Source organism: Tenrec ecaudatus, chromosome 3 (assembly GCF_050624435.1).
Source record: "Tenrec ecaudatus isolate mTenEca1 chromosome 3, mTenEca1.hap1, whole genome shotgun sequence".
NCBI lineage: Eukaryota > Metazoa > Chordata > Mammalia > Afrosoricida > Tenrecidae > Tenrec > Tenrec ecaudatus.
Window position 1 is genome coordinate 70,059,720 of NC_134532.1, and position 13,515 is coordinate 70,073,234.

The following is a 13,515-nucleotide window of genomic DNA, read 5'->3' on the forward strand; positions in this document are numbered from 1 at the left end:
AAATGAAAAGAGCTAGGAAATTAATACTACTTTTAATCCAGTCTTTTGCCCAAACCCCAAAGCGATCGAGATGTATATAATTCTAGGTTTTGACGTTTACAGCTCTGCCTTGGGGCTAAACTTCTGGGTGCCCTCAAACCCTCTGCACTGTAAGAATGGCAGCGTAGTGCTTTATAATGCCTACTACTGGGAGGAGCTATACTGTGCATGCATTTCCTCAGCTAACCATCCTCACAACAATCCTACAGTGATGTTCCATTTCAGGTGCGGCTTGCAACATTTGGTTGCTTCATTAAGGGCTCATAATTCATCACTTATAAATACTTAAAAAAATTTCAGATTCACAACTCCAAATTCACAGTACCAATTCTAGATTGTTGTATATATACAAAATGAGGAGCGGTGTTGTGGTGCACCTTCTAACCACAGCCTTTTCAACTCCCAGCAAATGACCAGGTCAGCCTATGCAAATGGAGGTGCTTATGGCCCACTAGGGGGATTTGAATGGCTGGTCAATAAAAGAAATAAGACGCATTGGTAACTTTGTGAGGGTGGGATCATGCAAATAAGGTGTATGGTATCCTAATGTGGGGACTGGTCAGTTTTGCCATCTTGTTAGTTTAGAATGAGATATCACATTGGTGGAAAGGGGGATCTCATTATCATCAAGAAAGAAGAGCCAGGCATGGTGCATGACCCTTGGACTTCAGATCCCTGCACTAAACCTCCTTGATCCAGCACACAGAGAGCATGGACACTGGATTTGGTGAGCGATAACCAGAAGCAATGGCGAGAAACAGTGGCGGCAGCAGAGGCTGCAGAACCAAAGACTGTCACAAGACAGAGAAGTCGGCTTGCAGCAGGCTGAATGCCAAAAGAGCTTTCTAACACTTGCTAGAGAAGGGCAGAGGTCAGACCCAGAGGCTAAGGGTCAGAGAGAAGTACACCTGCAGGCATGGCCGAAAAGAGGCCATCTTGATCGAAGAACTGTGTGCTGAGCGTCCAGAACCTGAATTGTAAACTGTCACTTCCCTAATCATCCCCACAGTCATGAGTATGGTCTGTGAGTTCTGTGTGGTCATTTCAACCAATTACTAAACCTAGTAGAGGTGTAAGGTGTGCCATGGGAGGGCCAAGTTGGTATCAGAATTGGTTAAAAGTTTGGAAATTAATCTGGCCTCTGCCTCAGAAGAATCAGTCTTGGAAGGTTGCTGCTGCCGATCTTGTTTTTTGTCCTCTCCCCTTGAGAAGTTAGAGGTCAGATGCTGCCAGCAAGCCATTTTTACAGGTGTCAAATCAGAATGAAGGGAAACTCCAAGAACACTTTAAATTGTAAAATGGCATAATCATGGCAGGATGTTTAGCTTCTTGGATTTTTTTTTCCTGCATAGGCTAACATGAAAAAGTCATTACCATTGCCTCGCAAACCTTATCAGTATTAGGTGAAAGGACAGAACACTTCAAATTAAAAATGTGTTTTATACTCATGGGCAATAATTCACACCTGATAACTATAAGTTCACCACAAACTTAAACCCACTAATTAGCTCTACCAACCCACTTTTTAAAAATAATTATTTTTAACTTTGTTGTATTCCTTTTTAAATCATTTTATTGGGGGCTCATACCACTCTAATCACAATCCATATATATAGCCCTTATATCAAGCACATTTGTACATCTGTTGCCCTCATCATTCTCAAAACATTCTTTCTACTTGAGTCCTTGATATCAGCTCATTTTCCCCTCCCTCCCCACACCCCCCTTCTTCATGAACCCTTGATAATCTATAAATTATTACTATTCTGTCATGTCTTACACTGTCCCATGTTTCCCTTCACCCACTTTTCTGCTGTCTGTCTCCCAGGGAGGAAGTTATATGTAGATCCCTATAATCGGATCCCCCTTTCTACCCCACCTTCCCTCTACCCTCCCAGTATTGCCACTCTCACCACTGGTCCTGAAGAGATCATCTATTCTGGATTCCCTATGTTTCCAGTTCCTATCTGTACCAGTGTACATCCTCTGGTCTAGCCAGATTTGTAAGGAAGAATTGGCATCATGATAATGGGGAGCGGGGGGGAGGGGAGAGGAAACATTTAAGAAGTAAAGTTTTATGTTTCATCATTGCTACACTGCACCGACTGGCTTTTCTCCTCCCCGCAAACCTTCTAAAAGGGGATGTCCAGTTGCCCAGATGGGCTTTGAATCTCCACTCCATACTACCCCGTATTCACAATATGATTTTTTGTTCTTTGATGCCTGATATCTGATCCTATGGACACCTCATGATCACACAGGCTGATGTGCTTCTTCCACGTGGGCTTTGTTGCCTCTCAGCTAGATGGCTGCTTGTTTATCCTCAAGCCTTTAAGACCCCAGACACTATATCTTTTGATAGCCGGGCACCACCAGCTTTCTTCACCACATTTGCCCATGCACCTGCTTTGACTTCAGTGATTGTGTTAGGAAGGTGAGCATCATGAAATTCCAGTTTAATAGAAAAAAAAATTCTTGCATTGAGGGAATACTTGAGGCCCAATGTCCTTCTGCTACCTTAATACTAAACCTATAAATATATGCACAGAGATCTATTTCCCTATCATATGTTTACATATGTACATGCCTGTATTTAGACCTCTATAAATGCCATTTGCCTCCTAGTTCTTTCCTCTATTTCCTTTTACTTTCCTCTTGTCCTACTATGATGTTCAGTCTTCATTTGGGTTTTAGTAATTCCTCTGGGTAACACTGCCCTTGATCAAGCCCTACTGGGCCTCCGACAACCTCCTTGCCACTGATTTTGGATCACTTGTTTTTCCCTTGTCCCTAGGTTTGTTAACACCCACTTCCTTTCCCCTGTCTTCCCCTCTCCAATGTTGGCCCGGAACCATCGGTCCCATTGTTTTCTCCTCCAGATTGTTTATCCCGCCTATCTTATCTAGCTAGACCTGCAGAAATAATATGCACAAAATACAAGACAGAGCAAAACAAAGCAACAAAACAACACAACACAAAAAACCAATGTCAAAAAAAGAAAAGCCTGTAAACAGTTCAAGGTCTGTTTGTTGACCTTTAGGAGTGTTTTCCGGTCAAATAGGATAGGGTACCATGTCTTGGACGCAAAGTCTATTTTTGGTACTCCTTCAGGACTTCCTTGCTCAGCTCCCCTTGCTGTTCTGTTGCATGCCCTTAATGTTTTGCCTCTGTGTGGTGGGGTCAGATCAGGCGCATTCCTGCACTGTGTCTCCAGTGTTGTCCCCCATATGTCTATGGGCCAGTGAGGGCCATGGTGTCTCGTAGTGAGACCGGCCCTATGGTCCTCTCTGTGCATTGGCTGCTCTGAGCAGGGATATAGACCTCAAGGTTTGGTGAGCCAGAATGTGCTCCACTCTTTCTTCCTCCCCACCCCACCCCACCAACCCACTTTTAACTCACTGCCATTGAGCTGATTCTGTTTCAGTGATCATATAGGACAATCTTAAATACATTGAAAATCTATGATACACTTCTTCTAACTAATTAGCATATCATTTAGACCATTCAGACATGACTCTTGGCACAGAGAAATTTATAGCCCAGCTAAGAAGACAGCTATTATATAAATATTTCATAGTCTTTGGGAGTGCTTACTTACTCCTTCAAGTTAATCCGTTCCTCTGCTCCACTTCTGCCCCTTTGCTCTTGCTATTCTGATTGACACAAATGTCCCAGTATAAGTAATGCTCTTTTAGGCACCTTGACCATTGTCCTCTTGAGAATCAGCCCATAAATTCCTCCTCAGTCTTCAAGAACCAAGGGTCTCCTCCTGGCCCCTTAGTTATCACTCCCTTCTCTTGCTACACCATGCACTGCACATCTATTCTCCTGCTGATCATGCTGCTCTGTGATCTTAAGATGTCAATCTGCTCCTGGATGCTTCCTCCGCACAACTACCATGATCCGTATTCTACCTTGCAGGACTGGATAGGGTAGAGATTGTACACTGGTGCATATGGGAGCTGGAGGCACAGGGAATCCAGGGTGGATGATACCTTCAGGACCAGGGGTGTGAGGGGCGATACTGGGAGAAAAGAGGGTGAGTGGGTTGGAAAGGGGGAACTGATTACAAGAATCCACATGTGACCTCCTTCCTGGGAGATGGATGGCAGAGAAGGCGGGGAAGGGAGACTCCGGATAGGGCAAGATATGACAAAATAACAATCTATAAATTATCAAGGGCTCATGAGGGAGGGGAGCATGGGGAGGGAGGGGAAATAAAAAGAGGACCTGATGCATAGGGCTTAAGTGGAGAGCGAATGCTTTGAAAATGATTAGGGCAAAGAATGTACGGATGTGCTTTACACAATCGATGTATGTATATGTATGGATTGTGATAAGAGTTGAATGAGCCCATAATAAAATGTAAAAAAAATTTTTAAAGATGTCAATCTGCCCCACGTCCATGAGTTATCTTTGCCTCCACAGTATATTGTGGCTCACAGAATAAATGAATGCATGCATGCCACACTTTGGAAGGGTCAATGATTCCATTATACGGATTAGTCACTCCATGTTTTGAAAACATACATTTTTCCTAGATTCTACAGCACAGATATATTTCTTCTAAGGGCTGACTTTTCTCTCTTCCTATATCTGATTCCAATAAATGGACGTTTTCCTTCATTTAAAATGTGCTTGGCAGCACATTGGGGTATTTGTCTTGACATTGATCCAATGAATTCTCAATTTCAATAACTACTCTGACAAGAATGAGCATAAAGGATTTCCAAAATCAATCCATTAGGTCAGTGTCTGTGGACCAGCCTAGCTCGTCAAGGCACTGCAATGTATACCGTGTCGGGTTTCCGCTTCTCAGAGCTAATCACTAGGATGTGGAGAAAAGCTAGCAGGTGTCATTCATCTGTTTGCCAAATCCCATCAGCCCCACAGAGGGCTTTGCTTTCACCTTTAAATTAATCATCTCAGGGAATTCTTTTGTACAGTAGAATGACTTTGTAAACAAGGTTTTAAATAAGTCATTGTTATACACTTATACACAGGTAATACAGACACATGCTGAAGTCAGGCAGGGACTCTCCAATGTTTTCTGCCCACTCACATTTATCACTTTTCCAACAAGGCCCATATTGTCCAATTTCTAGTTTTAGATTTTTTTCTGCTTGGGAAGTCATCGTATTTCCAAGTTCCATCACCATTAGGAGTTTCGATTCCTTCCCACTAAGGCAGTGGTTCTTAACATGTGGGGCATGACCCTTTTTGAGGTCAAATGACCCTTTCACAGGGGTCATCCGATTCTTAACAGTAGCAAAATTACAGTTATGAAGTAGCAATGAAAATAATTTGATGGTTGGGGGTCCCCACAAGATGAGGAGTGTATGAAAGGGTCGCGGCGTTAGGAAGGTTGAGAACCACTGCTCTACAACCACCCTCGACCTCGGCTGTCTCTCATACTTTCTTCATCTACAAAATGCAAATGTCAAGAATCAGGTCGTAGCGAGTATGAGGTAAGACCGTGGCTGTGAGAGCAGGTCCTAATGAACTGAACGGGCACTTCTCTTCTTTCCTATCTTTCTCCCTCCCTCCCTCTCACCCCCTTCCTCGTAGGCTTCAGAGCAAGATTCATCTTGAAAGGGGGATGTGATCTCCACCTCCAATTTCTCCAGTCATTCCCACACCCTAGGGCAGAGGGTCTTAACGTGTGGTCATCCTAAGAACTGATCAGAAGGCAAAGTCTCAGGCTCTACCCGAGCCCTCTAGCTGAGGCTATGGAGGGGGCAGAGAGAGGGGGAAGGCTGGGGGGGGGGCAGCAGCTATCTGTTTTAACAAGCCCACATACGGGTTTCCTTTTGACGTTTTTAGAGCTCTCAGAGGGTTGACATTTCTGATGGTTATGAAACATTTCAATGACTGCTTTGTCTCTCTTAACACATTTGCTGCAATCCAAAACTGATGAAACATGCAATCAAGATGCACTGATTACTAGTGAATGAAATGCACATGTTAGAAACACAGAAGGAACCCTAGTTGAAAAAAATGGTGTTGGTGACAGAGCTGATGGAGATCACATGGTAGAATTTTGCAACACCAATGGCTTACTTGTTGCAAATACCTTTTTTCGAAAACATATATGGTAACTATATACATGGCTCTTGCCAGATGGAATACACAGTAATCAAACTGACGATTGTGGAAAGAGACTAAGGCGAAGTTCAGGATCATCAGTAAGAACAAGGCCAGGAGCTGACTATGGAAAAGGCCAGCAGTTGCTCACATATAAGTTCAAGATGAAGCTGAAGAAAATTAAAACAAGTCCATGAAAATCGAAGTATGACTCTGAGTATATCCTACCTGAATTTAGAGACCATCTCAGGAATAGATTCAATGCACTACGGGATAACATCTGTGGTAGTTGCATAAGCTGATATCAATTTGACACTTAAGAGTGAAGGGGTGGAGTTTAGCCTGTCAATCAGGTCGCAGTCTGATTACGCCATTTGGAGGCGCTAAGGAGATAAATAGCTCCCTAGAGGGGGCACACATACTAACTCACTGTGAGACATTCCTGTGGACAAGACACATGGAGCTACACTAGAGCCATGGAGCAGAAGGAGTCACATGGAGACCTCTGCCAGCCCTGAGATGCTTACAAGACTTCCCATCCACTGGTCTGTGATCTTCCTGAATCCGGCGTCATTGCATGTGTTTCATGAGTCTGAAGATCAATTTATAGAGTGGTATCGGACATATGGGCTAATATCAGACTTATGGACTTAATCTGAACTGGGCTGGGCTGTTTTCTCAATATTCAATTGCTCTTGTATATAAAGCTCTCTCTTAATCACATATGAGTGTCTCTATGAATTTGTTTCCCTAGTCTACCCAGACTATCACAACACCAATGACATCAACGAGAAGAAAGCAAAAGGTCTTCAAAAAAGATGGCCTAGAGAGAGCCTGGGAAGCGTCCTTCCTCTTGAACAGAGAGTAACTAAACTGAAAGAAAGAAATGGTGAACTAAAAGAGCTGATCAAAGGAATTCCAAGAGTGACTCAAGAAGACAAAGCACTATAATAATATGTGCAAATATCTGGAGTTAGCAAAAGAATAAAGAACTCACACAGATTTAACCAAGCTGGCACTCTTAGAGTGCTGAGTTAAAAAATCAAACAAGTTTATGGGTAGAAATTGAACAACAACAAGAAGTAGCACAAGAATATAGAACTACGCAGTCACTGTAGTAAAAATAACTTGTTAACATTCCGACATTTCAGGAGCTAGCAGATGATCAAGAATGAATGGTACTGAAAGAGGTCCGAGCTACACTGAAGGCATCGTCAATAATGAACCAAACTCATTGCCATCAGCTGATGCTGATTCACAGCATCCTACAGAACAGAGGACAATAGTAGCATACACTTTCCAAAGCTAAAAATTTCTTTTAGCCATATATTTTCCTTCAGAGTGCTCCTGGGTTCAAATCGTCAGTGGGTCGAAACTGTCCACCTTTTAGTAAGCAGCAGTGTTAGTCCGAGTAGACTAGAGAAACAAATTCATAGAGAGACTCATATGTGTATAAGAAAGAGGTTTACATACAAGAGCAGTTGAATATTGAGGAAACACCCCAGCCCAGTTCAGATCAAGTCTATAAACCCAATATTAGTCCATATGTCCAATAACAATCTATAAAGTTCTCTTCTGACTCACAAAACACATGCAAAGACGCTGAATGCAGGAAGATCACAGGCCAGTGGGTTGGAAGTCTTCTGGATCCGGTGGCGTTGTAAGCATCTCAGCGCTGGCAGAGGTCTCCAAGTGGCTTCTCCAGCACCTAGGGCTGCATCAGGGTAGGTCCATGTGGCTTCTCCTCAGGGATGTCTCGCAGGGAGTCAGCCTTGTCAGTAGAGAGTCTCCAAGGAGTGAAGAGAGAGAGGGTGGGGGGTGGGGGTGGGGAATGGAAAGAAAGAAGGGGCAGGAAGGAAGGGAGAGAGAGAGAGAGAGAGAGACTGTCTCCTGCCTCCAAGTAGGAAATCCAGGAATTCCCAGAATTCTCAGGAGAAGGCCATGCCCACACAGAGGATCTGATTGACAGACTAGACTCCAACCCTTCACTCTTAATCCACTCAAGTCCCAAAATGACACCAGATTATGTAACTATCACAGTAACCAAGTGCTTTAACCCCTGTGCTACCAGAGATTTTGGTTTAAAAAAAGACTCCAGGAATTGACAGAACACCAAGATGTTTCAACTATCACTCGCTGACATAGAGCAGATTCTGACTCATAGCAACCCTAAAAGACAGGATAGGACTGCCCTTGTGGGTTTCCAAGACAATAAATTTTTAAGGGGGTAGAAAGTCACATCTTTCTCTCTAGAAACTGGTGGATATGAACTGCTGACCTGTGGTTAGCAGTCCAACGTGTAACCACTATGCCACCAAGGCTCCAAATGTTTCAACAATCAGATGCAATTCTGGAAGTGCTTACTGTTTGTGATAGGTAGGTTTATTGTGCCAACTTGGCCAATAGACACATGTGGGATTAATATGGTTGCAGTTTAATTGAAGGGCAAAGAGATAAAAGCCTCATATTTCTGTCTCTTGCTCTCTGATGATTGGACCAGTATGTGGCTGCTTTAGCTAGTTCTTTGTCTCAACTTTCGAGCTACATTACCTGTGGGACACACAACCCATGGACCTTGTTGCCATAGTTTAAGTTCCTTCGAGACCTGCTTCACCACACTGCTGGTGTGTACATCACTTGAGCTGGGGACTGTCAAACCGTGGCATCTGGCTGACTGTTGGTGACCTGCCCTGCTGTTTGCTGCCTGTGGCCGGACTGCCTGAATTGTCCTACAGAAGACTCAGCTGTCTGCTTCCTTGACTTGCACCCAGCAGCCCTCGTGAGTTGAAGGACTGCCCCTGTATTAACTGTCTCATGGAAGTAGGTTGAACTGGGCCCTCTGTACTGCTCTGTGGACTAATTAGCTTTTTATTTCTTCGTGTTGTATCTATCTAAGTGTCCTGGTTTTGTATCATTGGAGAACCCTATCTAACACACTGTTTATGCAAAGAAATTTGAAAGACAGGTACCTGGCCAACCAGCAGTTAGATTCCTATTTGTGACCATTCTGTGATCCAACAGAATAAGGAAAGTATTCAATAATATTTATATCAAATGTAAGTAAAGTTATGATGAAACTAAGTCAAAAACAGTGGCAGCAGTCTAAGGTAACTTTCAGAAATTGATGCTGGATTCAGAAGAGGACATGGATTAAAGGCAATATTGCCAATGTGAGCTACATCTTGGCTAAAAGAAAATAACAGAAAAAAATTTACCTGTGTTTTATTGACTACCTGAAGACATTTGTCAGCTTGAGTCATAACAAATCATGAATAACATTGCAAAGAATAGGAATTTCAGAACACTTAATTTCGCTCATGCAGAACTTACACATGGAACAAGAGGCGGTCACTTAACGAGACAGGAGACAATGTATGCTTTAAAATCAGAAAAGGTGTATCCTTTTACCCTACTCATTCAACTTGTATGTTGGCCTATTGGAAGACGAAGAAAGCATCATGATTGGACAAGGACTCTAACGACGTGTGATAGGTAGGTGACAAAAAGGTAGAGATCTTGCAGCATTTACCGATGAAAAGTAAATATTCCAGCTTGTAGCATGGATTACAAATCAAATAAAGCAGAAGCGCACAAATGGATCAAAGAGCAATATCATGATATCAAGAATTTAATTTTACTAGGATCCATAATCAACACCCATAAAAGCAGTCTAGAAATCAAACAACACACAAAACTGGGCAAGTCTGCTGCCAAAGATCCCTTTAATGTAAAAGTGCTAAAAAGCAATGATGATAAAAGTATGCTGAAGCCAAGTCACGGTCCTTTCAATCACCTCATAAGCATATGGACGTGAGGCAACGAATAAGGAAGATCCAAGAAGAACTGTTGCATCTGAGTATTGAGGAAGAGTGAATATACTACAAATTGCCAGAAGAACTAACAAATCTGTCATGGAGGAAGTAGTCAGAATATTTTTTAGAAGCAAGGATGCTGGGCACACGGTCATATGCTGGGCACACGGTCAGAAGGGACACAGAAATCCTGCTGGGTGGAAGGTCAGCGTAAAGGAGGAAGGCCCTCACTAAGAAGGAGTGACACAGTGACTACAGGTCCACAGACAACAATAGTGCGGATGGTGAGGGGCTGGGGAGTGTTTCGTTCTAGTGTACACGGAGTAACCAAGAGGGGAAGCCACTCACCACCACCTAGAACATATGCAGGGGTACCACCCCCAAAAAACAACCGGAATATTTTTTTCAAGGCTATGTATTTAAATGTTTTGGGATTTTTTTACATAACAACCTTATCACCTTCAAAGGACTCTCCATTACACTTAAAACATTTGTCAAATCTGCGATTCCATTCTTGGAAACATTTTTCAAACTCGTCTGTTTGGATGGCTGACAACACCTCCCTCATTTTTATCTTCACCTCTTCTACATCTTCAAATTGCTGTCCTTCCATGTCCCTCTACATTTGCAGAAACATAAAGAAGTCGCATGAAGCGAGATCAGGTAAGAGAGGTGCATGAAGCAAGAGAGGCATGCTGTTTTTTGCAAAAACCTGATACACTAGAGACGGCTGCCATGAGCAGGTGCATTGTCGTGGTGGCAAAACCAGTCCCCCCCACTCTCACAAGTCAGGCCTTTTTTGTCAGGCACTGTTGCACAATCTTTTCAGAACCTCTAAATAGAAATGTTGATCTAGTGGAACGAAGTGCAAATGCACTATGAGTCAACATTTTTGTCCATTTAGGAAGTTAACGGACATCCAGAATTGACATTTCACCTTTTTAGAAATGAGAAAACCACTGTTACACTTGAGTTTTTCTATTAGTACTGTCCTTGTAAGCTGTGTTCAACATCACAACAGTTTCTGCAGCATTTTTCCACAAGCAGGAAACAAAATTTCATAGCTGTATGTTGTTTTATTAAATCGGTCATCACAAAATATGAGATTCAAGTGAAACTGCTTTTATGAAAAAAAAATTCACTGTGACCAGAAAGAACCTTCCCAGGCAACATCATTGGGTGCACTAACGCGGAACAAGTTGCTGGATGCTTGCCTAGCAGGAGAAAATGCATACTATGTGAGCTACGCTCCACCCAGAGCAATTCTGGTTGGGGGGGAGGGGTACCCCCTCATATATATACATGAAGTGTTTACTAGGTAAGAGAATATTCTAGACATTTTAGACAGCCCAGCTCCCCACCAATTTAAGAATTTCACAGAAGCCAGAGGAAACTTTTGGTTTCCTCATAAAACTCCCTGCCATGGAGTCAATTAGCATCAAGGTGGTTTGAATTTGCTTTTAAAGCTATCTTAAGCTACAACTGTGGTAGTTACATAATCTGGTGTCAATTTGGGACTTGAGAGGATTAAGAGTGATCATGGCCAATGAGGCCTGTGTGGGTATGGCTTTCTCCTGAGAATTCTGGGAACTCCTGTTTTCTCCTCCTTGGAGGTGGAAGACACGGTCTGTCTCTGCTCACTCCCTGCAAGACATCCCTGAGGAGAAGCCGCATGGACCTACCCTGATGCAGCCAGAACCCTGGACCTGGAGAAGCCACATGGAGATCCCTGCCAGCACTGAGATGCTTACAATGCCACTGAATCTACAAGACTTCCCACCCACTGCCTTGTGATCTTCCTAAATTTGATGTCATTGCATGTGTTTCGTGAGTCTCAAGAGGAATTTATAGATTGGCATCAGACATATAGGCTAATATTGGACTTATGGACTTGATCTGGACTGGGATGTTTTCAATGTGCAATTCTCTTGTATATAAACCTCTTCCGTATACACATGTCTATGAATTTATTTCTCCAGTCTTCCCAGACTAACACATTAACATTTCCAAAAAGTATTAAAACAAGAAAACTCTATCATATGTATTTGTCTTGGGTGGTTTTCCATTTGCTAATGAGGAAATCCATATTATTTGAAGTCAGTAAATCCTCTGCTGGCAAAGTGACCCAGCCCAGGTCCAAATACAGTGTTTAACAGAATCTGGAGGCACTACTTATGGCTTTCAGTATAAACGCTACATGCACAAGGTATGCTTAGTTCAGGCTCCATGACAGTCTGTAAAATAGATCATCGTGTGATTTGGATGTTGCGGGGCACCACAGTTAAATACAATGGGATCCCACTTCTGGCTGGCTGTGCAGATACTACTGCAGCTACTGCTAGAGGAGACCAGAGGACCTCATCCCAAGAGCGGAGAGGGGGATAGTAGGAAGAGGGTGAGAGCAATCAAGTATGGAGAGGGCTGGTGTGTGTCCAGCCCACCACTGTTCAAACTCCCTGAACAGTAGGAACAGCCCAGGCCCAGCAGCAGCCACTGCCTCTGCTGATGCCAAGTCCGGTGCCTCACCTGCCTGTACCAGACTCATGATCAGTACTGCAAAAGGTTCAGGTTAGGATCTTTACACCAGACCCGCTGCCATGGGGTGGGTTCTTATAGCCACCCTATAGTACAGGGTACGACTATTCCATAAGGTTTCGGAGGCTGTGAATCTTTACAAAGCAGGCTGCCAAACTGCATTTCTCCCTCGGAGCAGCTGACATGTTGGGTTAACAGACCAACACTTCTTTAAAACCATTATAACTATAATTCAGTGCCACCGAGTGGATTCTTCCTCATTGCGACCCTACATGAACCAGCAGATCTGCTCCGTGGGTTTCTAAGGCTGCAGAAGCCTCATTTTTCGCCCTCAGAGCAGCTGGTGGGTTTGAACAGCTGACCTTGTAATTAGCAGCCCACCTCGTGACCACCAGGGCTCCTTTTAAAACCATGAGCAGGAAATAATACACATAAGGCGAGCTGTTTTCCCTTTTTAAAAAACAAACCAACAAAACACCTTATAGGCTCAAAAGCAAATATGAGGTAGAACTTCAAGTGACATCTACCTTCGGAAATAGCCAAAAACTCCTCTTGCATGTAATAAAAAAAATCCTATCAGTAGAGGCCGGTGTCGCTTTACATCCGACCACATACACATCTTTGGTACTGTGGGGTGTTTTGTTTTTCCCTCTGTGATAGTATCTAAGGAGCTTTGGAGGTGTCCTGGTGGGGTAGCGTTTACGAACTGGACTGTGATCCTCAAGGTCAGCAATTCGAAACCACCAGCCACTTTCTACTTCGGTTAAGTCTCAGAAACGCACACTGGCTGGGTCGAAGTCGATCCGTTTGGTTCATCTTGTTCGGGTCCTTGGTGGCAGAGTGGGTCATGAGCTGGGCGGCTAAGCCGTCAGCTCACCAAGCTCACAATGATGACAAATTTAAAACATTACTTACAAGGCAGGTCTTTTTAAGGAAAAAGAAGCCAAACAAGAACTGGACTCGCCGACACCTGCTTGTCTCACTGCCCCCTCAACATTATCCATTTCAATAATATCCTCTGCTCCCTCCCCCACCCCAATCCTGC

General features: G+C 43.4%; 1 protein-coding gene across 2 annotated transcripts in view; it reads right to left on the bottom strand.

The window, feature by feature from the left end:
* The window catches only part of MMAA (metabolism of cobalamin associated A), a 37,092-nt gene that overhangs the window by 23,336 nt on the left and 241 nt on the right, over positions 1-13,515 (bottom strand). Inside the window, exon 1 of one of the 2 annotated variants that reach the window (XM_075543729.1) lies at positions 13,386-13,515. The exons of the other annotated variant lie outside the window; for it this stretch is intronic. The gene's annotated coding sequence lies outside the window, so the exon portion shown is untranslated. The remainder of the gene's footprint in view (positions 1-13,385) is intronic. 2 annotated transcript variants of the gene reach the window in all.